The 26,574-nt window shown below is 42.5% G+C and overlaps 1 protein-coding gene and 1 long non-coding RNA gene across 3 annotated transcripts in view; both read right to left on the reverse strand.

Annotated features, from left to right (window-relative positions):
* The window catches only part of LOC306973181 (ephrin type-B receptor 1), a 180,808-nt gene that overhangs the window by 129,155 nt on the left and 25,079 nt on the right, over window positions 1-26,574 (reverse strand). The gene's annotated exons all lie outside the window — the stretch shown is intronic.
* LOC306972902 lies at window positions 4,165-4,860 on the reverse strand. Its single transcript, XR_013793537.1, has 3 exons — window positions 4,847-4,860; window positions 4,584-4,629; window positions 4,165-4,514 (listed from the first exon to the last, which is right to left on the reverse strand). It is a non-coding gene; the product is annotated as an uncharacterized lncRNA (long non-coding RNA).

The following is a 26,574-nucleotide window of genomic DNA, read 5'->3' on the forward strand; positions in this document are numbered from 1 at the left end:
GGGGGGGGGGGGGGGGGTGTTGATCTTAGCCCAGTATCCCAATGAGAAAAACAAAGCTTAGGCATGAAGGCTTGAACTTCAAGCAGGAGGGAAGCGATACGATCAAAGAGGAAAGAATTTGGTGTAAAGATCTTAAAGGGATATTTCACGATTTTTGACACAGGGCCCCATTTCCTAGTTTTGTTGATTTCTGGAGAGATATTTTTTTTAACTTCATGATGTCCTTATATCTGAAGAGTTTAGTAGCGCTAGGCTAGTGCTAGGCTAGCACATGTGTATGGTAAGAGGTAGCCTGCATTAAAAACACACATTTTAAGGGACTATTTTCTAGCAGATCACTCCGCCGCTGCATAGCTTGCAACCAGGAAGCTGATGCTGCTCAAATACAATCGACACAGACATTTACATCGGTAGTCTGGTGTTATAAGTGATTTGCCTCAGGTGTTTTTAATGCAGGCTACTAGTTACCATAGACATGCGCTAGCCTAGCACTAGCCTAGCACTAGCCTAGCACTAGCCTAGCACTAGCCTAGCACTAGCCTAGCACCACTAAACTCTTCAAATATAAGGACTGCATGAATAAAAAGGAAAAAAAAATCTCCAGAAAATACTCTGGATAACTAGGAAATGAGGCCCTATGTCAAAAATCCTGAAATATTGCTTTAATTTGGCTGCACCAGCGACAAAACTCACTGGGCGGACGATCAAGTAAGCATGCATAGTACACGATCATCTCACATGTTGTTTCTAGTGCTCATATTGCAGTGCTGATCAGATGCTAAACTGCATTTACTTAGCACTGTAATCGCATCTCAATGATAATCTCTCCTCAAATATCACCAGGACGCCAACCCTTTAAAGCATGTTGGCAACCAAGATGTCAGTATCACGTTACTGGTCAATTTAGAAGAAAAAACAAAACAATCAAAAAGTACAGATTCTGTAAAATGTGAGGGCTCGAGCTCGTCTATGGTGGCTTTGACATTTCTCAACTTTACATAAAAGAGTAATCCCCCCTCAGTGTGGCCTTATCATCTCTTGGGCTGAGGAGAAACACACGGTAACTGCCAGGGAGAAATGCTGTCCGCGCTCGGGGCACTGGGGGATTGTGGGAGCCTGACATTTAGCACGGAGCTATGGCTAATGGGTTTTCCAGAGTTGGTTAAAGCAACGCTGTTTTGCAAGCAGACCGGGATATCTGCTGAGTGACCGAAAAAATGATGTTACTCAATTACCTCTCGCTGCAGTCGCTCATCTTAATTAAGTCAGGAGAAGTGGCGATTAAAGCTGTTTTGTGCCCACTAGTGAAATTGTTTTAAATACTATTACCTCAGGAAATGTGGCCACTGATTCACAATTTAAAGGTGACAAGGTTAAGGTCAGGGTTAGTAAAAAAAGTGACCTCTCCCTTATAAAGTGGAATTACGCTATTATACACTCAGGGGAATCAACGCCCTTCACGGTTTCGCAGTCAAACCCGCGCCTACTAAACTTAAACCAGAGATAAATCGGTTTGAATCAGACACAATTATGCCGAGATCTGGCCCATACGAGATCCAATCTATGAAAAATCTGTACTGCAAAAGACTCGCTCGCATGCCACCAATTTTACCCCGTGCCGCGGCCTGAGAACCACCGGTATATCTCAGTGTGAGGCGAACAAGACGATGCTTATCAGGGAACAAAGTAAACACTGTCCTTATGACTCTCTGAACGGAGATAACCATCTACTAATATGTGCAACCTGTACCCAGCAAAAAGGCACTGCAGGCCACGATGAGACAGATAAGGACACAATATGAGTGTTCTTCCGCAAACACCGGCCATCGAGAGTCGTTGTCCGGGGGGGGGGCGGGGTAATGGCAGAGCAATGTTGAGAGCGGCCTTGGCAGTCTTTTCACTGAATGGCCATAACCTGAGCTGCAGATAGACAGCAGACATATAATGCAAAACCTTCATGGATTAGCGTGTTGCATCACAGATAAAATACAAAACTGTTCTCTACATCTCCACATTTTCAAAGCCCAAAATCCAAAAAAATGATTACATTTGGTGCAACATGGTCTCGGAAACCTATGTGCCATTTGCCAGCTTGCACACAAGTTCCTATCCACACTGTTTGTTTCTTGTAAGTTATTCCCACTGCTGCCTGCAGAGGGAGCTCCATATTAATTCCTGCCCAGCCCTGTCTCAGTGTTTCTGTCTTATCCCTTTATTGAAAATGATACAATGTAGAAATGCTACAGTGTAAAATATCAATTATGAGCTAAAGCAAAAAGATGTTTTTAAGCCTGGATTATGCGCGATGAGGTGAGAAATATACATACATCAAATGAGCAGTAAAAATCCAAAACAACACAAAAGAGGACGCCCAAATGAAGAACGGTAGAACAATGAAATGCCCCAAAATTGACAAAGGATTGAATATGCAAACAGCAATATGTGCGCGCACATAATCTCATAATATATGCAAGCTCACATCACACAAAGCCTGCTGCTGCGCCTATTACCTCCACCGGCGCACTCCACGTTTGAATGGCACTTGTGAGAGAACAGTGATAATCCTCCCTGTGAAAAGCAAACTCAAGACAACAAATACAGTGTGTCATCCAATCGAAAACTGCGGGATTTCTTTGCAAAGTCCGTGTGCAACGTACCACTGAAAAGTAATAAAGGATTCTGCGGCTGAGGGGGCGAGACTCGAACAGCGGCAGGCTTCATCCAATCTCATTAAATGCCGTTGTTAACCATGTTTGGATGCACCACAAAATTGCCTCTTGCCTCTTGAATAATTCCCCCACCGTCAGAAAAGGAAAACAGACAAGGAGGAGATGGAGGGAGAGAGAGAGAGAGAGAGGGAGGGGAGGGAGGGAAGGAGAGTGGGAGAGACAGAAGGTGCTTGAAGAGGAATCTGACTGCAGTGCACTCCGCGTCTCATCTGTGGCAGTAAAAAAGAACGACCTTCAACCACCTTGAACTCACTGGAGCAGAATTTCAATAAAAGTCAAATTATCATCATTGCCCAAGGCGATGGGAGTAGAACGCATAAGCTTGAACTGACTGTGCATATAAGACGATTAAACAGTCGTACGGAGGGGTGAGCAAGTCAATCATCTGACAAACTTCTCATCAGTGACAGGTGAGCCAAGGAGCTGGTCTGTAGAGTGCAACGCAAACTTTTGAAATGATTTTTTTTTTTTTTTTAAACCATATGTGAGAGCGATGATCTACAGAACTTTCTAATAATAAGCTTCAAGAACAATTTTAGTTGATTTGGAACAAGATGATTGCCTGATGGTTATGTAGACTTAAGAAGTAATGTACAGAAAAGAAAAAAGCAAGTCCTAGTAGTCATATCTATAAAAACTAGTGTTATAGAGTAAGGTATCAGATGCTCTTGTGCCAATATTTAGCTCAAACTAACCAAAGACTGAGTGTGAACTTTATTTTCACTGCCCTATACAAGATTATTAAACTAAAGCATTATGTAAGAGAATATCTTTACCTTCCTATCTTTCTTGTTCTCTAATTTCTGCTTTCCTTCACAATCATTCTACACACTAAAAGTGCAGTATAATCCAATACAGAGGCGTGAATAAGTAAATCATGCAACATACTACTCGTCATTGGAGACAGGTCGGGCAAGAAATGGTTAGAGCCAGGACACCGCTAGGGGCCAGCCACTGATAGTTCTCTACAAATGTGAAAAGTGCATGAGAGAAATGGTCTATTTTGGACGCATATGTGACTAAAGCAAACATGATGAAGTGTGATTCAATTTAGCATCTTCTCCCTTGACGGATATAGTGAGAACAAGGTAATTGTGTTTTATAATACCAAGGGGTTATAGGAGTGAATAAGAACCTACTGTCCGTTGTTACATAGAGTGTTTGGACAAGCTCGCAAGGGACCAAATGATGGCGGGAATGTATTTTATTTTGTTGAATTTAGGTATGTGATTATTGTGTATTTTTTCTCAGACACAAATGAAAGTTAGATTGCTGACAACACTATGCTACATAATGCAAAACGTGTTTGTGCAAGGTCTCAGTCATGCAGGAGTTATCCATCATAGCACTTTTTTTTTTTTTTTAAGGTTTGTATCTCATCCACAGGTTTGACTCCACACAGGAGAAGTACTTAATACCTGAAGAACTACATCAGTGGACGAAGTCTCCAGACGACTTAAGTCTTATGTCATTATATTTTTTGAACGCGTCATGCTGTTCCTTGACAGATACGGAGAAAAGAAGGTAATTGGAGTCTTTGGTATTTGCTCCTGTAGCATGTTCTTTACCACAGGGACAGGGACTGGCTAAGCCGCTGTGAATGAGAGGAAGTGCATGGTGTGATGTTCCTCCCCAGACAGAGAGTAAGACGTTCTACTGGGATCTTGTTAGTGCAACTCTGCCACACAGGCACCGCTTTGGCAATTATCCACTATACCTGCAAGTATGATCATCCGAAGCATAATACAGTCTACTTGGTTTACTTTATGAGTAAGCTTTAGGCACCTTCATGAGTAAACTATAGGCACGTTTGTGAGTAAACTTTAGGCACCTATATAAGTAAGCTTTAGGCACCTTTATGAGTAAGCTATAGGCACGTTTGTGAGTAAACTTTAGGCACCTGTATATAAGTAAGCTTTAGGCACCTTTATGAGTAAGCTTCCTCATGAGTGTTCATGAGTAAGCTTTAGGCATGGTCATGAGTGAGCTTGGTCATGAGTGAGCTTTAGGTACCTTTATGAGTACCTTTATGAGTGAGCTTTAGGCACGTTCATGAGTAAGCTTTAGGTACTTTCATGAGTAAGCAATAGGCACATTCATGAGTAAGCTTTAGGCACATTCATGAGTAAACTTTAGGCACCTTTATGAGTAAACTTTAGGCACCTTCATGAGTAAGCTTTGGGCACGTTCATGAGTAAGCTTTAGGTACTTTGATGAGTAAGCTTTAGCCATGGTCATGAGTTAGTTTGAGGTAGGGTCATGAGTAAGCTTTAGGCACATTCATTGGTAAGCTTTAGGCACCTTCATGAGTAAGCTTTAGGCACCTTCATGAGTAAGCAATAGGCACATTCATGAGTAAGCTTTGGGCACGTTCATGAGTAAGCTTTAGGTACTTTCATGAGTAAGCTTTAGCCATGGTCATCAGTTAGCTTTAGGTAGGGTCATGAGTAAGCTCTAGGCACATTCATTGGTAAGCTTTAGGCACCTTCATGAGTAAGCAATAGGCACATTCATGAGTAAGCTTTGGGCACGTTCATGAGTAAGCTTTAGGTACTTTCATGAGTAAGCTTTAGGCACCTTCATGAGCAAGCTTTAGGCACCTTCATCAGCAAGCTTTAGGCACCTTCATGAGTAAGCTTTAGGCACCTTCATGAGTAAGCTTTGGGTACTCTCATGAGTAAGCTTTAGCCATGGTCATCAGTTAGCTTTAGGTAGGATCATGAGTAAGCTTTAGGCACGTTCACGGGGAAGCTATAGGCACATTCATGAGTAAACTTTAGGCACCTTTATGAGCAAGCTTTAGGTACCTTAAGTAAGGTACCTCAAGTGAGTTTTAGGTACCTTTATGAGTAAGCTATAGGCACATTCATGAATAAGCTTTAGGTGCGTTCATGAGTAAGCTCTGGGTACCTTTATGAGTAAGCTATAGGCACATTAATGAATAAGCTTTAGGCGCAAATTTTTTCACCAATGTGTTTTCGTTTTAGGCTGCATTAGCAAAACTCGATAAATTTCATTCAGATGGGAAACCGCAATTTTGCAATAATGTTATGTTGCCAATATATTGTGCAGCCTAATAAATTATGCTTTGTTCAATACATAGGACCAAAACATTCACAAAGAAAATACTGAGCAAACAGGGATAATACCCAAGTCGGGTCAAATCAACAGGGATGTATCCATGCTGTGATCCCCTTCCTCATCCTATATCCATCTCCATAAAGATCCCATTTGACCGCCCAATGCCTCCAAGCCAAGCGTACTTTAAATGCAACCGCTAAATCCACACACTTCTCCCAGCCGATGCCAACTCCGCCTGGGGAAGTTCATATATTTTTGGACTCAATCTTTGTTTCTTTCTCCAGGGCAGAACTAGGCAGACTACGTTGCGATGAGGGAATAGGAGGGAGAAAAAGAGACCGGAGGCAAGAACTTAAAAAAAAAAAAAAAAAAAGCAGTTTCAGGAGAAGATCTTGACCTTACAGCGTGACGTGGAGGTGAGCTGGATCTCTCTAAGGAGGTTCTATAACAGGTGAGGAAGAGGGGAGAGAGACAAGGTTTTTTTTTTTTTTTTATCTCTTGAGAGGAGAGGAGAGCTTTGAGGATGTTTGTTGGCCGGTGGATAGCTACAGCTGATGCAAACTTATTTCAACTTTCTTTTTGAAGCCGCGATGAAAGTAAATAGATGATAAAAGCAGTGTATAAATCCACTGGAACTTTATATGGGATCTTTGGATTCAATTTTCTTTACAAACCACAAGAAAATATTCCTCGTACATTTTATATACTGTACACAGCAACAGTAGCTCATGTAATGGTTCAAATCTCACTAGTTATTTCGTTGTTGTGTACCTGGGAAGTGGGCAAGGCACTTCAACCACTCATGCGAAAAATGACAAAAAACACGGCAAAAAAAAGTGATGACAACGCTCCGCTAGCTCCGTTTTGTAGGTCTTAGCTCTCAAATGAGGTGTTACACTGGCCGATAGGCGTGATCTCCAGTCGAGAAGCTTTTAGAATTGGATAAAGCTGAACTGGAGAAAATGTGCTCAGTTATGGCGGGGGTTACGATGTTAAAGGGGCTGGAAGCAAGTTCGCCATTTTATACTCACTACTGCCACCTCAGGCCATATGTGTAACTGCACCTTCTATATTAAGCTCATGCATGACGGCAATTCGGGCCGAAGTGACACATTTTTGAGTGACCGTACAGGATTTTAGAGGCAGTTGTGGTCTGAGCTCATTCTACACATTAGGACATGGCTGGAACATGTAGGGGGAGGAAAATACTTAATTTTAACATTTTTTAACTCCTTATAGTCCCTTTAAAGGTCTTATGGATGCTAGATACATTTTTTGAGGTTTTAACAATGTTATAATGTGAAATCCTCATCAAAAACACACCTGAAGTGATGTTTTGCTTCTCCATGCTTCTCCGTAACGCCTGCTCACACTCTGGTGAGCGACACACAGACATTACCTTGACTTTCCTCTGTGTTATGGGGTTCAGAGACCTTCATCAAGACGTGGCCAAACTCTCTTCCTCGCACTTATTAGCATGTCTGCAAGTACCAGTGTCTTTTGAGGAAATGAGGAAAAGCGTCCTCAACCAGCCTTTAGTAAAATTACAAGCATGTGTGTATGATTAGACACATGTGTTTTTTTAAGTTATACTATAAATATCAAGACAGAGAAGTATGCATTATTACAGAGTTGTATATCGGAGCAGCTAAGTGACAGTGAGCGCTACAGAGGGAGCAAAAGTAATTGTGCACATGACAGTTTCTGTGCTGAGCCAAAGTTCGGAAGCGTGTCGGTAATTTGGAGGCCGTGTCACTAACACTTGCGCGCACAAAATCCCTCTGACATGTCCGTGACCTCACTCGACTTGGCACCCACAGGACTCCCGCGCGCTTGAGCTTTGGCCTGCAGCTCGGCACCCAAATGTCACAGCTGTCCGGTGACACAGTGGCAGGACAAACAGTAGCGGTCTCCCCCCTTTTCCTCTGAGACTGTGCCAGCGCGGGCTGTCAACTGCCTTTGGACAACAATCAACAGGATCTGGTTCACTTTAATGCCCCGCCATTTCGGATCATCCAAAACCTTAAGTGGATTGTTTTGTGGGAAACTGGAGAGAGAGAAGCGGAGGTGCTGGCAGCTGTGAGAAAACTGCGGTTTAAAGTCGGTGTAACAAGCTGCTAAGGTTTTCATCAAACGGTTCCCAAAATTACAAGTCACTTTGGTGGAAAGAGATGAGTCTCAACACTTCAGAAACCTAAACCAGGGCTATATTATGGATTGTTTTTGTACAGTTCTTTATATGTATATTTCAATATTACAATATGCAAATTTCAGATGTCACTGTGGGACACCTCCATTGAACTATTTCTCATCATAGTATCAAGCAAGCCCCAAGTTCGTAAGAAATTTTACAAGTATTTATGTGTATTGCTGATTTGAGGAAATAAAAAATGCACATTGGCTGCACTTCTGCCTCTTAGAGAAACATTGATGGGTTTGTCCTTTGAATAAGCCAACAAAGTTTTGCATGTCCCCCTCCCTATGGGCTTTCCAAACGGTCTGATTTCCCCACAGTGCGTGAAAACTTGCACACATCGTTGAATTTGTCACTTTATTGGTCACAGTGAATCCTTCTAGACATGCACGTCTGTGGTCTCTTTCGCGCTTTTACCTCATGCCCAATGCCCATAGTAGCTTTAAACCAACCAGTACAGTAGTCTCCAGGAATATGAACTAAGCTGACAAATCAGCAGCACATCAAAAACCATGTTACCTTTGGAGTTCTATTTTCTTCTGTATTCTACAAAAACAACAAGCTACTTTTCTTTTTTCCTATTTCACAAATCCCCCTCCTGATCTGACCGTCCACTGCTGTGCTTCTGTTGCTCACTAAAGCAAAAAAAAAAAAAGTGTCTGAAGATCCGAGACGCCTGGTTAAATATGTAGCGCTGTCGACCTACTTCAAGCTGTTCTTTTAGTTCACACGTCGAAAGCACCAGCGGTACCATTCTTCACTTTGCACCCCACCCATGCAGGCGCACACATCCACGGGCGCATGTAAATACGAGAGACACAAGCTGGAAAAAGCGGGAACCGAGCTGTTAAATTATTTCTCTGGTTGTGTGTCAGTGGGTCGGAATAGAAGCAGGTGTCACCCGGCGCGTGGAGGTGTTCGGAGTGGAAATGCTTGTGATGGGGAGATACAAGTGGTTTGCAGGTGTTCCCAGACAACAGCAGCCCGGCGGGATGGTTTCAGATGAAACGGTAGCAGTGCTAGAGGAAGCGGATGGGAGGAAACTTTAGGCGGATCTGAAGGAAAATGCTAGAGTTGGAAGTGTTTTCTTGTGTGGGTACCTATTTACAGGATGATCTAAAAATGACAATACAAAGTCCAAAAGGTAATGAAACACTAAAATGGAGCATGCGCCGTAAGTGTAGTCAATGATGCGGATCAAGTTACAGCCCTGTTTGGAATCGGATCCAACCTCCTGCAGACTTTCAACTCAACTTTTACAGCTGATAAACTGCACGACTATTTTCGACAACGTGAGAGCAGCACTTTGCATGACAAAGAATCTCTACCAGGCAAGACAAAGGCATTGTCTTCCATTCCTACACTTTCTAATATCAGGTGATAGGACAAGCCCACACAGATTAATGATCCAAAAACACAGTGATGCCTCCCACATACACTTACAATGGGCCTGTAAATCTGTAAACGCGAGAGCTGCTCCCAAGTGCCTAATAACAAAATACAAGCCCAAACAGAGCTTTTTGTTGATTTGAGTTCTTTCTGACGCATACAGCGCTTAGATAACAAAGGACATTTAGCTTATCAACTACGCGATTACATATCTCATGATAAGGCTTGCAATAATGTAGCACATGCAAAGATTATAATAGGAGTAAAATCTTTCCCACCGACTACAAAGGCAGTCTGTATTTACCAGTAGTGGAGTACCGAGCACTTTAACTGAGTAGACATTCATTATTTCCAGCGCTTGTTATCTGTGGTTATTAATGTAGATAGGTGCTGGAATGACTCCCACAGAAGTCTTCACAACTACTATACCACTATTTGCTTCTCCTTCCTTCTCTCCAGGGGTGTTGTTAGCCCACGTGTCCCCAAGCGGCCCGCTCTACATAATGAGGCTGACAGACCAAAACAAACAGCGCGTGTAGAGGAGAACAGGAAGACGCCACAGACAATGAGGATGGAGAGACTGAGGGTATGTAGGTGTGAACTTAAGCCTGCGGAGCACAGCAGTGGTGGTGTGCTGGGCAATTTTAGTCAAGGATATTTACAATGTCTGACAGCGCTGTGGACTTAAGGCAAGTGGGTAACTCAAAAAATGTGTGCATGTGGTGTAAGAAGAACAATTAGGCAAAGTGGGTCAAGTGTTTTACCTCCGGACACAACGGGATGTTACATTTCACCCCAAGTGGGAACCCCAAAGGCCAACCAAGAGACATACTGCACTTCTTTCAATGGTTCTCCTTGGGGTTGGAAATACCCTGGAATGTAGACTGACTGGTAAATCAAGCGCTTTGCCGTTCTGCTCCATTGACTATAAAATGACAAGTGTATCTAAAAACATAGGTCACACAGCTGTTCCTTTATACTAAGCATTGAAAGTCTAAATTTGCATCGGCTTGTCGAGCACACTGCGATATTAGTTGAAGTACCTTCCATAAGTAAGTGTATAAACAGTCTGTGTTTGTGGGTTCACAGCCCTAGTTTCCCGGTGTGTACCCATTGCGGGGTTAGTGCAGCGGCCCGTCCTCTTGCTCTCTCTCTCTCTGAATGTGAGTGTTGTGTGATTTACGATCCCTGGTGTGAACACTACTCCCATCCTCCTGCATAATGTCCCCATTAGAGGCAGCAGACTCCATGGTAGTGTTCATCATTTAGCCCCAGCGCAGTGGCACACCTGGGGAGAGAGGGGCCGCACGGGGACACAGTGAACATATGAGCACAACACACCAAAGAGAGAGTGTATCATCACGCCATCAATTACACAGTGTGGAAGAGCAGACCATGATCAACTGGCAACAGCAACCTTTATTCTGCCTGTTTCAGTCACGGGGGTTCAGAGCCTGACTGTCTGACAACAAGTGCACTATGGGGCTTCCCTTTCACACTCCCAAACATAGGCCATACGTACATGCAGGTAGTTTCGACAGCAATATTAGCCATCAGTCAACAGGTATAAGCAATGAACACACTGACACTTACCATACAGCAGACCGCAACAACAAACGTGTGCTTCTGCAACACACACTGCCAGCTATATGCAAACTGTGACAGGAAATGCATTATCAAAAGTGAAATAACCCCATCTCACAAAACTAATTGTCTATAATGATGCTTTGTCTTTTTCCCTTTCCTATTTATCCTTCAATTTCCTCTTTATCTATGCACAGATAATCCGGACAAATCCATAAAATTGGGTTTTTCGCACACTGTGATTTATAAGGCATAAATCCTTGAGAATATCCGTCCGACTGCTGATGCATGGCTTATTGCTACTACAAATATGCTAATCTGAAGAAAATCCGAGGTGGGGAATTCGATTTATCATCGTCTACTTTATAACTGTCACTTTGCGGGCGACATGCACCATTTGACACCTGTGAAAGAGAAAGGAAATGTCAACTATTACTTACAGGACCATTCGAGGGGGGGGGGAACCCACCATTCCGCCAGCAAAGGTACGGTTAATATGCCAAAAGATGACAATAAAAAAAGGCAGTTGTGGTGTTTCCAAAAGGCTGCAGGCTGATGTGGCAACAAGGGTTTAGGCAACAGAGTTGTTTGGGGTGTAAACAGTGAGCGGGTACAGTGCGCAGACGAGGCCTGTCCAATTCTGTCCTCAGGAGGTGGTGAACTTACCTGACCCTTGATGATTTAAAGGCATACATGGAAACACAAACCTGCATGGATCTTCGTAAGTGACAGGGTCAACGGAAGTCCCGCTGTTTCACTATAGGCCTGTTCTTTTTGACTTCTCTCTGATTCGTTCATCGGAATTTTGATACACTTTTGTTTAGTTGACTGGAAAAGTCCCATAGACATTAAATCAGAATTAAGCAACTCATGTCGTAGCATGTTAGTTTTTTTACTCATTAATTGTCCGTGAGAGTAAATACTACGCTGACAGAAAAGACAAACGGAGAGAGGGATATTGTACATCCAAATACACAATGGGGATCATTTTTTTCACTCAAACTTGGGTGTAAACACTGTTTAAGTGGCGCTAGCTCGCAGTTAGCTTTGCCCGTTAGCCTGTTAGCTTCTTCTTCGTGACTCCATTACGGTGTATTGGTGGCTCCGACCCGGACGGAGGGGAGTTGCAAGCGTGGTTTTCTGGCCAGAGACACCGGGGGGAGATGAAAGACCCCCCAATCGTTCAATCAACGCCTGTATTGCCCCCAGAGGCACTACGGAAAGGATTTATTAAAGGTGCACAACGCAAGTCTCTGAGTTTTCGCAGAACTATGCCCCCTTTGGCGAAAATCGGAACTGCACTCAGAGTTGTGCACGCTCCTGGACCACACGCACGCTTGCACGAGCACGAGCCGATCAGAACCAAAGGAGCGTCATTCGTGATTGCACAAATCTTTTGTTGAGAGTCGTAATGTCTTCAGAGGTAAGAAAGTTATTTTGAATTATGTGAAAGGATTTTGCATTTCAGTAAACAAGATTGATGTTTGAGAGAAAAAACGGGGGTAGGAGAAAGGTAAAAAAAATAAAATAATAATCCCATTTCTACCCGTTTTGTGTGTTCACTGATGATTGGATTATAATTGTAATGCGTTCATGAATAATATAAATTATTACTTAGTATAAAATTAAATAATAATAATCAGTGAGTGACACACCAAATACCTTATTAGTTGGTCAACAAAGTAGACTGAAATATAACGTTACCATCTGGGCTAAAACAGCCTGATCCTCCGAATATTTGTGAGGGTTTAGCTTGTTTTATTGATCTGCTTAGTAGCATATTCCAACAGCAATATATCCTTATTAGACAGTAATTTGATATACATTTATCTGTGAAATGTGCTAATACTTTTCAACTACTGTACCAGGGCAGTGTATGTAACGGCCAAAAGTCACTAGTTTATACATTTAGAAGAGGAAAAAAGGCTCCCTATACACATAACATGGAATTAATTCACACAGTACAAGATCATATTAGCTGGGAAATAGAAAGTGCATGGGCCGGTAGTTATGCTGTTCAGAAGCAAACTTGATGTAGACGAATACAGTTATTTGTTTTGTAAAAAGTCAGCCTGCTGTACAATATGAGGGAAGTAAAATAAGCTCCCCTTCATCATTGTATTTCTTTCCTGCGATGTGTAGAATACAGCATGTATCTTATCACAATAACAAAATATTGTTCTCCCTTTAGAATTCCAGCTCGGGTCATTTTGATGTTCTTGTGGAGAGAAGTGGCAGCAGTGGAAGGGGCAGAGCAGACGGGGAGACCACGAGGAAGACCAAGGGGGGAGGCAGAAGTACTCGTGGCAGGTGCAATCATGAGCAAGATTGATCAGTGAGGACATTTATGTTGACTGTAAAGAAGCACCATTCAGGCAATAAACAAGCTGTGAGCACATGAGAAAATATGTCCACGAATTAGGGAAGAAAAGGCTTTATTGTAAATATTTTGTTCCATGTTTGTACAAATAAATATATATGCACTGCTTATGTTTCACTTGGAGTTTGTTCAGGGAGCTGATGGCATCTAGAAAAAACAAAACATGATTTTTAGCAATTACAACAAATGTGTTTTTATGGAACAGATGACAGACATGCATTGTAAAACAATGACAAACGAACATACCTGCCTCTGTGGACACGTGACTGCACCAGATCAGCTAAAGGAGGGGGCACAAGGCCAGACAGGGGTCATATGTTCTGAAGCTTCGTTTTCTTGGAGGAGTCCTGCAGACTGAAGTCGTATTCGTAGATTTTTTGTCTGCAGGTCAGGGATGTAACTAGTCTTTTGCCCGGTCTGTGACTTCTTGCAGTACAGTCGTTTTGGCCTGCACAACAATTTATATGACATAAGTTCTCAAACATGCGTAACATAGGAGAGTCATAAAGCGATCACTTACGACACATGGCCTTTGTTGTTGACATGCACTGGTCGGTGGTTATGGTGGTCGTGGCCGTCGTCTGTCCCGGCTTCATATAAAGAGGCAGATCCCGGGTGTAGGACCTCTCTTTCCTTACTTTTATCACACAAAGACCCATGGACTCCACCATGTCAGTGGAGTACACCTCACCACACACCCTACAATACAAAAATGAACCTCTATAATGTCATAGTAGAAGCAACATTGACATCTATTACTACTACAGTACTTTACTTTACATACATTTTGAATGATCAGACTCACCATAAACTCCTCTGTTGCTTGCATGTTGACAAGCAATACAATTACAATATCTTTTATCCAGCCAAGTATTGTTTTATGTCGCGACATCACCCAGGCCTGTTGAACAAGTTCACATTTTAAATTCATGTTTCGTAACTACATGTCACTCTCACATGAAAACCATGTCACTTACAGCATAAAGTCTCTTAGTGAGAAGCTTGGCAGCCAGACGTCGAGGGAATGGGAAACGTCCCTCTTGTTGATTCTCTCCTTGTTATAAAACACAAACACTGCATTAGAAAATGCCCATCACTATCTCAAATACAGAAAATATTCTGATTTACAAATGAAACAAAAAAGGCCGGAGACAAAGCACATAAACCACTGAATTACCTGGAGTCCATTTGTCCGTCAGCTAAAATAGAAACACAGATGCACGTCAGTTATTAGAGAATTTGCAAATATCTGCAGTTTATAACTTACCAAGGCCAACAACACTGTTTTTAGTCTGTAATGGGTTTATAATGGCAGCCCTCTTCTCTGTCCAAAACTCCCTTACAGCTGGTACGCAGTAGAAATGATGTATCCCATAGTAGAAGATGCACCATTCTCAGGTTTATTATTTGAAGAGGTTATGGCTGTTCCACATCCACATCTTGTGTCCGCGTGGGCAAACTATGCAGATATATATGCAGAAGTATTACAAATGCACCTACATTATATTACATTACATCCTGTTCATGACTTTTTAAAAAACAAAACAGACATTTAGTCCTCACCAAGTCTACTATAACTGCAGTCCTTCCTCAAGCCCAATGATGGGAAGTTCATCCAATTGATTCCGCACTGAACCACCAGGGCTGTGTAACAAAAACATACACACTTGATTCACACCTTTACAAGGAAAAGACAGTAGGAACTGCATTACAAACATACCACAAAGACACAGGGCGACATAATCAGAGACATGTGTGTCTGTGGCCAGTTCTCGCTCAAACTCTGTCCTGTGCACAAGAAAACATACAATATCTTAGCCAAAAAAATGCACATCAATAAATTATTGACCCCAAACCAAGTAAAGATTGGAAGAGATTATCATTATTACGGTATTATTATTTATTTATGTATTAGCAATTTACACACCATCTAAACCAGGACCAACTCAGGACTAACTCAGGACTACACCAGGTCTGAACTAGGTCTAGACATAAACCAGGTCTAAAGTAGGACTAAACAATGACTAACATTTATATGGGTTGCATGTGCTCTTCACAAATAATGTATTACAATCAGTGCACAGCAACAGCCACGTTTCTGGGAACAATTGACTGATTTTCCCCCAAAAGTAAACATATAAGACAAAGTTGAGTCTAAGTCGGTGTGTTGGTCAAGGACATGAGCCCCGTTTAGCATTAGCATCATTTTGAAGATGTGAGCGAAACGTAAAAGGCTCCCGGTAAACCAAACACTGAAACATAGTGTTCATCTTTTATGTTATGTTTCATGTTGTACGAATGATCTGAAGAAAACTCCAAGTTTGTGAACCTGCTCATTGACAATGGCAATAAAACCAATTCTGATCGTACATTTAGCTAACGCTACAAGCTAAAGACGTAACATTACACATATTACGCATCGTCATTTGTTGACATAGATTTACTGTATCGGACCTCGTATTAGACATTAGAGACTGTGTCTTACCCTTGTAGTAAGGAGAAAGCAGCTGAGGTCCGGGTGAGCCCGAGAGCGGACCGGAGGTAGTTTGTCCGATGTTGACTCGTCTCTGCGGCGCCTATTTGACTCCAAACTGCCCCTTTTCGGTCACACTAGACAAAGTTTTGATCTTCTTTATCGTACGTTGAGTTTGCGTTTGGGTTTGGGATGAACAAGTGTCCGGTCACTTACAATCCACCCTCTACTTTCGCAAAAGTCGCGGAGTTGTCTTCGCTGATGCGGATAATGGCGGCGAATCAACAAACTCCCCAGAGCCAGGTGCGCGTGAACGCGCATGACGTCACGCTCAGGCTCAAAACCTTAAGATTCCGTCCCGAATCCGTCTTATTTATTTTACTGCACAGGATTATAGGGGCGAGTGCAGTGATCAGAGAGGAGCTCAATCAGCACATCAGGCAATTGTTTAAACATGTATGGGTGAGAAAAACGGTTATTTTAACATTTAGAGTTGCGCATAGCACCTTTAAGGTAAACACATTACTTAGTGCTGCTTTAAAAGTTACAAAAAACCTATACAGAAGGCATTCATTTCAAAAACATTACTCAAATACAAAAAAACTAAAAATATCTTGACAATAGAGGCACTGGCTTGTCATGAACAATTGAGTACAGTAAGACAAAGGCGGCCATCTTGCCTCCTCTGTCCGCAGTGTTTACACACGCAACCGGTGTTTGTCTTACACCTTCTCAAATGGCACGGAGCCACCTTTATCCAGCGCCATTTCTGCTTGAAGATAATGGATGGTGAGCACACAAGCCTCCATCTGGGGCCCCCTCTCCCTGCTTCCTGACATGACCTCACACACACACGCCTGTCAGCACTCTCCTTTAGGCAGCGGTAGTTAATTCCCCCCAGCCTATTCTACACGCATGGGCCTTAGGGGGCAGCTGATGGTGGTGCCTCACTGTTAGATTAACTTTTGACCCCAACAGAGGATCTGTTTTGAATGGAACCAGGCAGATAGTAAGTCACTGTCAAAGTTGGGGGGGGGGGGACTGTTGATAGTAACCCCAACGTACTTCGCTTAACTCATGCGTCTCTACTCGCGAAGCGCAGGAGGGTGGAGGTCTTAAGTGTTTGCCGCATTGGCGTTGAGAGTTTTGAGTGTTTTCTCTCTCCACACTTGAGCGGAGGGCCTATTCGGGCCGGTAATAAATCCTTTGCACACGAGAAAAGAAAAACAATGCCAATGCAGCGCTCTCAATGCGGGGCCCGATCCCTATGGTCTGTGTTACATTTACCAGAGGAAAAGGTCAAATGTCACTGTAAATGTAATGGCTGTATTTGAGAGAAGTGCAGCTACTGGCGAAAAGGTTGCTTCGATGAAACAGGAACAAACTGCGCAACGCCAAACTTGGAATGTGTTTTTCATTTGATCGTTGTGGAAAGCCTTTGTAAAGAGGAGGCTGTTTTAGATAGTGGAGAAGGACCTTGAATACGTGCGTTTAGACAGCCCTATCTTATTCAACTTGCAATCGTTAGAATAATAAAAAGAGATTATATAAATAAAAGTTGTGGCACTGAATGTAACACTAAACTGTACTATTGCATGACGTGTCGACCCACAAAAGCTGAGTATTAGTATAATTATTCTGAATTCGATTTCTTGAAATGTTTGTGATGCGGATGATAAATTCAAAGAAAGTAAAGGGGAGTTTTTTTGTGTGGCTTATTTTCCTCATTAATGAGAATCTTACTGCGTCAATGTGACACTCTAGTAATGGGGATAATAAAGTGTCGGTCTTGCTGTCTTTTAAATTAGAAACACAATGACACAGGGGAAGGAAATAGGAGTGGAAAAGAAGTGGCTTTGCTCCCTTGTATTTGTTGGCCTTTGTGTCAGATTAAGCGCTGCTGAACTGGCCCCGGCTAAACCCACACAGGACTCATTTCCTGCAAGAGCAAAAACGGTCAAGAGGCCTGCGAACATTTCAGTTCCACCTGGCAAGAGGCATTTTAAACCACTGCTGCGCGCAGAGGCGAAGGCAGGGGGGAGCAAGGAGATGGGGGAGGGAGGGAAGGAGGGAGGGCGGGGGGTTTTGGAGAGGCAGCCGGCGAGCTTTGTACCTCATTGTACCGTTTTGAATAACGCGGAACTGCAAGATAGCGGCAAACAAAAGCCAAACAGGAAAAAGGCCATTGGAGGGGCTTTCTTTCAAAAGACCCACCTCTTTTTCATGTCCTTCACCCTACATCCCCTTAGTGTCACCCAGGTGTATCTTCCTCCGTCATTGTCGCTACTAAAAGGCAATGAGATTCACCCCCTCGTGTGGCTAATGTACTCTTTAGTGCGCCGTATTCTCCGGCTGACGACGGCAGAAAGTCCAGAAGAAGTGGAACTAAGTCTTCACAAAGAGGCCCCGGAGCAGAAATGGGGGTGAGCTGAGCGGAGGCAGGGGTGGTTGGCCAGTCTGGCAGAGGCGCTGAGTGAAAAAGCGATTTGGGTTTTAATGAAGCGCTGATGAATGGCGGTCAGACCTCAGCGGCAGTAACTCAAAGTGAGGCAGAGATAGGGCTGGCAGAGCTGGGAGCCACGCACTGCTGGTTCACGGCGGGGACGAGCAGCTCGCCGCGTTTCCCCCTGCGTGATAATGCTTTAAAAATGAAAAGAGGGTTTGATTAGGAACAAAGAGGTTTAATTGTGTTTTTTGAAAAGTTATGAAAAATAAAAGTTGCCAAATTGAATTTAATGGCAGCAACTGTAACACATCGGCACACAAAACCAGGCAGTGGTGAGGGTTCAAAGTCATGGCAGTCGTGGGGATTTGTCCACATCTGCTTTAGACTTTATATTGCATGTTTAGGTGCCTTTTATTCCTCACATAAAGCAAAATTCCTACTACTTGTAAAATAGGCTCATGCTCCAGTTAGGAAGGCCTCCAGCATGGACTATCACGCAAACCCTAAAGAGGCCCTGGGAGCCACAGTGCTGCTGCGAGGCCTGTCACAATAGCAAATTTGAAGTTCGATATATTGGGGCAGGAAAATATCTATTGTCAGCTACTAGGGGTGTAACGGTTCACGGGGATGTATTGAACCGCTTCGGTTCGGCCTGTTCGGTTCGGTCCACTTGCGTACCGTTTCGGTTTATTATTTTCATTAAATAATGTAAATTTATTATTAGCGTCATATTAAGTGCCGCGGAACAAAGTTCCTACGCGAGTTTCCGCACGGACGCTATTGAAGCTGCATGAGTAGCTGAAGGCGCTGGCTTTAAGTATTTGATTAAAAGTCTTGAGCCTCGCTACAATATCCCATCACGTCCGCACTTCAGCCAAAAAGTTATACCAGCGCTCAGAGCCGGTTCTTCCTATACGCAAACTATGCAAGGTGCGTAGTGTTGCTTCACTGATCAATCAACGCGTTGTTGTTACGGGGACAGGCTCTTCCAGCGCGCACTCACTCTCCGCCTACTTCGCCACATATAACACCAAAACGGAGTAGTCTGGTGAAGTGAATGAGCAGGAGAGACCGACCGCCTTCCCCCTGTCTCTTCCAAAGCGCGAGTGCTTCTCCGCTCGTGTCCCCGCTCGGCCGTCTGTCTCCCGGTGCTTCGCCTCATGCGCGGCTCCTCCGCGGCTGCATCATGTCACCCGTGTCCCGGGCGCTGCTCTCATGGTTTCTCTGCGCGGACTCTGGGATGCAGCTCTCATTTAAACTCTCTTCTTATTGTGTTTGTTGAGTCTAGAGTATCCGGACAGTAGTTTGGCGAGTAGACGAGAGTAAAGCCGTTCTCCGTGCCGTTTTTTGTTGAGTTGAATCCACATGGTTCTCATGAGCGCAGTTACTTACAGTAACTCTGGTTCTCTGAATGTGCACAGTCTAAAACGGGTTGGGCGACTCACAGGCTAATTCTCAGCGGTAAGACGGAGACAACAGTCAGGAGCAGGTTTCAGTTAGTTTTAAATCAGCGGTTCCCAATCTGTGGGTCAGGGACCAGAGGTGAGAGAATGTGACCATTTGCCATTTACTATTTTAAAAAGGGAAATAGACTAGTAGTCGTCCTAAATCCCAGTCTCACAGTGGTTTAGTGGTTAGTGGTCCTCACACAGGGGGTCGCTTTTATTTATTTTAGCAAGAATTCTATTGTGTATTGGCAGCTTTTCAAAAGAAAATTTTTGTTAGTTCTTATTTATTTGTACCGAAAATTAACCGAACCGAGCCCTCCAAAACCGTGAACCGAACCGAATACAATTTTAGCGTACCATTACACCCCTATCAGCTACTATATCGACTATAGGGCATGGTGATATGGCCTAAAATCTATATCACGATATAAAAAAGAAACATCACGACAACAATATATTTGACAATATAATTGACAATGGACAAATTGCTTCAAAATCCCAGCCTTACGCCGATTAGGAAGATAAATTCAGTGATATAAAAATTTACGATATCAAAAAATGATATCGTGGTAACAATGTGCAATACGATATAGCCCTACCCGACCATTGACTACAAAGACAGATACTGTCAACTCTAAAGCATAAAAAGGACAGTAGACCTTTGTTCTAAAAGTTAATAAACATTATCCTAAAATACCACACAAGATGCAAAGTTTTCCAAAGAAAGCGGAGGACAATATCCTAATAAATGCACAGACGATAAATATTGAGTACAAAAATCTCTCGTTTATCTGTCATTTATTGAACGATAAGTCGATATCGTAATTATCGTGACAACCTAGAACTGGGCAAAAAAATCAATTTGAGTAGAAAATCTTGTTGGTAAATCAAATCTATTCATGTTTTCAGAAAATCGATTTTTGTTGTATTAATCATTTAGATGTTTGAAAATCTTTGCTACAAACTGCACAGTGACTTTTAAGGTTTTTACAATGATTGCCTTTTGCTTTTTTTCAAGGTTTGTTGATGCACTTTAACTAAAAACAATAAATATGTCAGCAGTTGTTTTGTTTTAAACGGATTGAAGCGTAAATCAAGTTGATATTTTGTTTTTTTGTTGTTTTTTTGCTGTGATCATAACCTTTTATATTTATACTCAATGTCTAAAAAAACGATGACATTTCAAAAACAAACCCCTTAAAGCCAAAAGCTTGTTGTGAGGCGTGTTGCCGTTTCATTTACAATTCCCATAGCCTACTGTCAAAGAATCAGCTTCGCACATTTAGACTGTTTTTTTTTTTTTTTTTGTGACAACTTGACTGCATGCAACCCAACCATCCCGCTCCGGCTGTTTAAAGTTTCCCGTAAATGTCGAACACAAGTCCAGGACCATGTCAAAATACGCGGGACCACATCTGACTTCGGGCCTGCCTCGCGTTCTGAGTTATATCGAAAAATCAAAGCGCATTATGTTTATTACACTTCTTGAGTTACAGCATCTTTCATGGGCCTCCCAATAAAAGTGTCACAATATTGCTCTTAGTCGTACACAGCGGCGGGTGATGCATTTTCCATTTTGCCACAAGCCATTTGAGCAGTCAGTAAAATTTGTGGGGGGAAATGTAAATGAGTTTCTCGCAATAAAAATCATATTTCCTTACCAAATAAACAGAGTGATTAAGCGGCGTATTTGTCATCATTTGCCTGACGCTAAATTGCACGCGAGGATTAACCCTTTTCCTCAGTGTTGGCTTATCTCCATTGTGCAAAAGCCGATCCTGCAAAGCTAGACATATATATTTCTGCTCTGTTGCAATTTTGATAACAGCTTTTTTTTTCCAGTGCCTGGCACCCGTCGATGCCACACAGCCGCAAAATGGGCAGTCAGGGACCCTTCAGAGAGAGGGGAAAAAAAAAAGAGGATAGATCTAAATGGTAATGTTCTCACAGAAAAAAGCTGATTGTAGCTCCCACGACTCCTGAGATCTGACAGTATCAAGACAAGGCTGAAGATTTCGCGGAGAAATAGTGAACCGGGAGAATGGGCTTAAAGTGCAGCAGCTTACATAACAGGTTAGAGGTCCGAAATGTGCCGGCAGGTAAGCCACAAAGATGGAAAAAAGAGCTGAAAATACTGATTGTGGAAAAAGGAGTTAACGATTGCGTGTTAACTACAGCTGAAGTCCATAGTTCCCTGTTCCCCCCCAATGCTGTTTCGTATCTTACCATAAAATGCACTTCGCCATGCTCGGATGCAGGGGAAATTCTATTAACTTTTTAGTCACAGCACTGCACAATTACGGTTACAGACTTCAAAACTATGCGAGATTGAAATCAAGCTTGGTGCCAGAGCTGGTGTCTATTCGCAAAACCGGTGTAAAACTCTCCACATTTAATCATCAGCACCATATGCCTGTGTTCCCCTGGGGCTCTGCTCCGAGACACTGGAGTTTTCAGGGAACCACCTGTGTTTGTATCCCATCCAGAGAGGCAACGTGGCGTTAAACAGTCTGCTGTGTCCAAGACGGGGTACGAAATCAGATAAAACACAGCAAAACGACTTTCTCCATATTATGCTGCACTTTGGGTCATCTTTTTTGACGGGTGAAATGTGGACAGGAAATGCAGTACATACAGTAGCAAAACGGCTTGCAGAGACTCAAAGACAAACCGTGGACATTTTCACTATGCAACATCTGCGCCAACAACATATCCCACATCTGCCTAGCATCTGCTCATTACAGGTGATTAGCAAGATGATACGGCGTATTCTCAACTGTCTAAATACTAGCCTGCAGTCAAACTACCTGACAGATGAGAATGACTCATCTTACCCAAACAAGGCATTGAAAATGAGAGGACATTTTTGCATAAAGGCGTCAAATGCTTTTTTTTTTTTTTTTCTGAATAGCGTCCAAAGCGTTAAGAGGAGTAAGAAGAGACTCCTGGTTATAGACTTTAAAATAACCTGTCAGACGATACACCTACATCAAAGCAATGATGATGACCCAACAGGCAAACAAGCGCACGCAGAGGCTGACTCAGTTAGCAGCCCACAGAACTGTTCTGAGTGCAGCTAAATGTGCAAACCTATGTAAATGTCCTACCTGTTGCGAGGAGAACGTTGGCCTCAGTGCATTCAAGTAACCAGAATTGAAGATTGAATATCAGCAAAGAAAATGAGCACTTTAACTATAAAGATCTCAAGCAAGTAGAACGCTCCATTGACTTGAATGGGATTTTCCAACGTTTTACCAGGCATTACTTTCTGATAGAGGACCTCTATCAGAAAAAATATATATAATGACCGCGCTTGTAATACAGGTCTTTCAAATCACTCCGCACGTAGTAGTAGAGGGCACTATCTCTGTCCTCGACCCTGCGAGAGAAGTTGGGGGAATCGCTCGTGAAGTTAACGTGATTCCAGAGATTCACCACCGTTCCTCCTCTCCAACTGCACCTTCAACTAAGTTGCTAGGCTAGCAATAAGAAGCTAGCCTTGCAACGCGCAAACTTTTGGGAACTATTTTCCGCGGAAATCATTAAAGAGACTATACAGAGTTTACAAATGTTAAAATTAATTATTTTCCTCCCCCTACATGTTCCAACAATGTCCTAAGGTGTAGAATGCGCCCAGACCTGTTCACCACAACTGCCTCTAAAATCCTGCACTGTCACTCAAAACGGTGTTAATTCGAGCTTAATATAGAAGCTGCAGTTACACGTATGACCTGAGGTGGCAGTAGCGAGTAAAAAATGGGTAACTTACATCTAGTCCCTTTAAATAAACCTTTCGGCCTTCATAAAAATGTATGAAGCATATTTTGTGTGTGTTCAGTATAATAAGCAGGAAAATGTATTAAATGCTGGTCAGTATCGGGGAAATAAGTACCGACAGGGCGAACCGGGCCCCAACGCGAAGTATTTATTACTATTATACAAGTAATAGTAATAAATACTATTACTTATTTGCCATAGTATTACAAACTAATGCACTTCTAAGCTTGGCACTGTCCCCAAAAAGTGCATCCGTTTGTGCCACTGAACTTTGTCCATAGCTAATACCACTTTACCACTACCACATCATTAATATTTACTGTAATCTACTGCAGTATATTTCATGTTGGCAGCAAAATTGTATTGTGTTTATTTATTAATGGCATAAAGTCTGTCCAAGGCTTTAAAGTCGAGTGAGATGAAGCTTTGATCAATACACAGTTTGTAGTCCGGTGGGATTGGAGACCACTTCAGGGATAATGCTTGTTGTTGGAGTTTATACAACAATATATATTTTTTACACACATTGTTTGGACTCTGTGGTCAAGAGAAAAACCCTGTCTCAGCAAAACGTCCAACTGTGAGAGCTGTGTCGTTTTTATTCTTCAAGTACATAGTGTGACTCATTCTTCAGCGTTTTTAAGCTCCACCATGCAGCAAGGAGTTAAGCGTTGTTGACAGCCGAGATTGAGAACATGTTTGTCTGTTGATGAAGGCACAGATTGATAAACATCATTACCGTCGCTGGGCTCATGACAACACCACCCAAGATATGAAGGCGCAGGTCTGCAAATTGAGCAGCTTAGACAACCAACTGTGGCTAATTTGCAATTAATATCAGTAATTGGAGCAATTAACTTTGTTTTGTTTTGTTGTGTAAAGAAAACCATTTAGAAAGCCAGGCATGGGAGAACACATGCACTCTTTACCGATCTGGATACCGATCTGTGGAAGTAACTTGCCCGTCATGTTTGGCCCACTAACTTATCTTCAAAGAACACAGGAAAGAGGAAGAAAAGTAAAGACCCGATAGGTTCTGGATTGATATTTAGAAAAGCAACATTGATAAGTAGCTTGGGATGTTACAGATCAACCTGTAATGACGCCTAAAGGAAGACCAAAGAGGATGATTTATAAATGCACTGAAGGAGGACATGGTTGTTTGAGTGGAAACAGGTTGAGTGAAAATGTAAAAATGACTAATAAAATAATCCATAAACCTCTTATGATGAATGGCGGTAAATCAGCACTTGAGAAAAGTCTCCCTTTCATCCCCACACTGTACCAGATGGTGGTCCTCTCCCTCCTTTTGTTAACACATTAGCTTTTGTGTTATTTTGGTGTCTGCTGCCGCTCCGTCTATCAACAGACAGATGAGGCCTTGGACAGAAAGCCGACTAAAAGCAGCACCCAGTTCTCTGTTCCCCACAAAGGCGGCTCGGATAACTAGCAAACACTGTGGCTCACGCTGCGATGCAAATCTCTGCCCAGTCTTTAGGGGCCATTTTTTCTTCACACCTGCTGAGATGGAAGGCCTGCCATCGCATACAATGCACTGAATGGATTGGCAAACAGCAAGTCTTTTTTTTTTTTTTTTGGATTAACTTATGCATATATTTGTCACAAGAGATGCTCTAAAAATAGATGTTCCATTTCGGCTTCAACGCGCTGGTCTTCTAAGTAAAGAAGCATAAAAATAAAAGGTTGCTGGATTAAAAATTATAATTCATGCCAAACCAAGACAGAGCAATTAGCAAGAACGTCAAATTAATATTTCATGTGGAGATGATTGTTCATTTCCCTCCCTTTTTTTTTTCTTGGCCTTTTCCATGTCTGGCCCTTCAAGTCTTTTTTTTTTTTTTTTGTGAAACAACTGGAGTAAAGATTGGAAATCATATGTGGAAGAGGGTTATTTCTTTAATTTTGGCTCATTGCAGAACTCTTGTTGACACAATTTTGGCCCATTCATGCTATTCTGTCCTGTTCAATAAAACCTACTTTATTGAACAGGACAGTATAGCGTGTCATGAATAAGGGTGATTCACTGCAGTCTCATTGTGGAGCACTCCGAGTATTGTTTATGACAGCTTGTCTCTTTCTCATAGACCGACCTGTAAACAGACTGACATTCAGAACTGGCAGTATCTACAATAATTCAGTAACTACGGAATGTAAGAACACCCTGGAGAGCTGCGCTGATTCAACAAACTTGTGTAAAAATGTATGCTACTTTACAAGAGCTGACTAGCTACTGGTTTGAGACCCCTGTATTAGAGTTAGGGATGCAACGATTCTTGATATTATATTCGATACAACCCTTCGATTCGATTCGTCCCCCTTCGATTCCCCTGTGTGATCTGCCTGGAAGAAGGAGAGAGCGACACGTGCTAGCTGCCGCAGTTTGTTTGCAGCACTAGCACTAGCTACTAGCAGACGGGGTACGGCCATTTCGGCTAGCAACATAAGACCAAAGTCTGAACGCGCCACCTTCACTCAGATCAGCGGTGGGACCAGGGGAAGATAGTGGTGTCCGGGAACAACCAACACGAGTGGCACTCCTGCATCATGACTCGCAATTAATCGATCGCCTCGTTTTTGGATTATCGTGATTATCGTGCTAGAAGATAATCGCTAAATCCATCAGACAACCATTGCCGGTAACTTTACCGGGAGTGGGTACGTCTCCATGGAGATCAGCAGTATTTAAGATTTCAGTAGGTTAGTTCCTCATCCAAATCCATTCTATGATTACCCACTGCAGAAATAGCATTTTCATTAGCTGCATGTTTTGTATTGATGGCAACAGTACAGTCCAAAATGTTACACAGTGTGCCTTTAAAAACTTACTTTATGTCTCACTTAATATGACATTTACAGCAGACAATGAAGAGGAATATTTAATAATTGGCCAATCCCTCTCATTTCTGCAGTTTCAGTGATTTTTTAATCCATAGGCAAATATCGTGATGATATCTCTAATCGCAATTATTTTGGCCAAGATAATCGTGACCCCAAATTTCATTATCGTCCCATCTCTACTCATGAGCTACTATAAAATGCACGAGTCGAATAG

This window comes from Gobius niger (genome assembly GCF_951799975.1).
Source record: "Gobius niger genome assembly, chromosome: 13".
Lineage (NCBI taxonomy): Eukaryota > Metazoa > Chordata > Actinopteri > Gobiiformes > Gobiidae > Gobius > Gobius niger.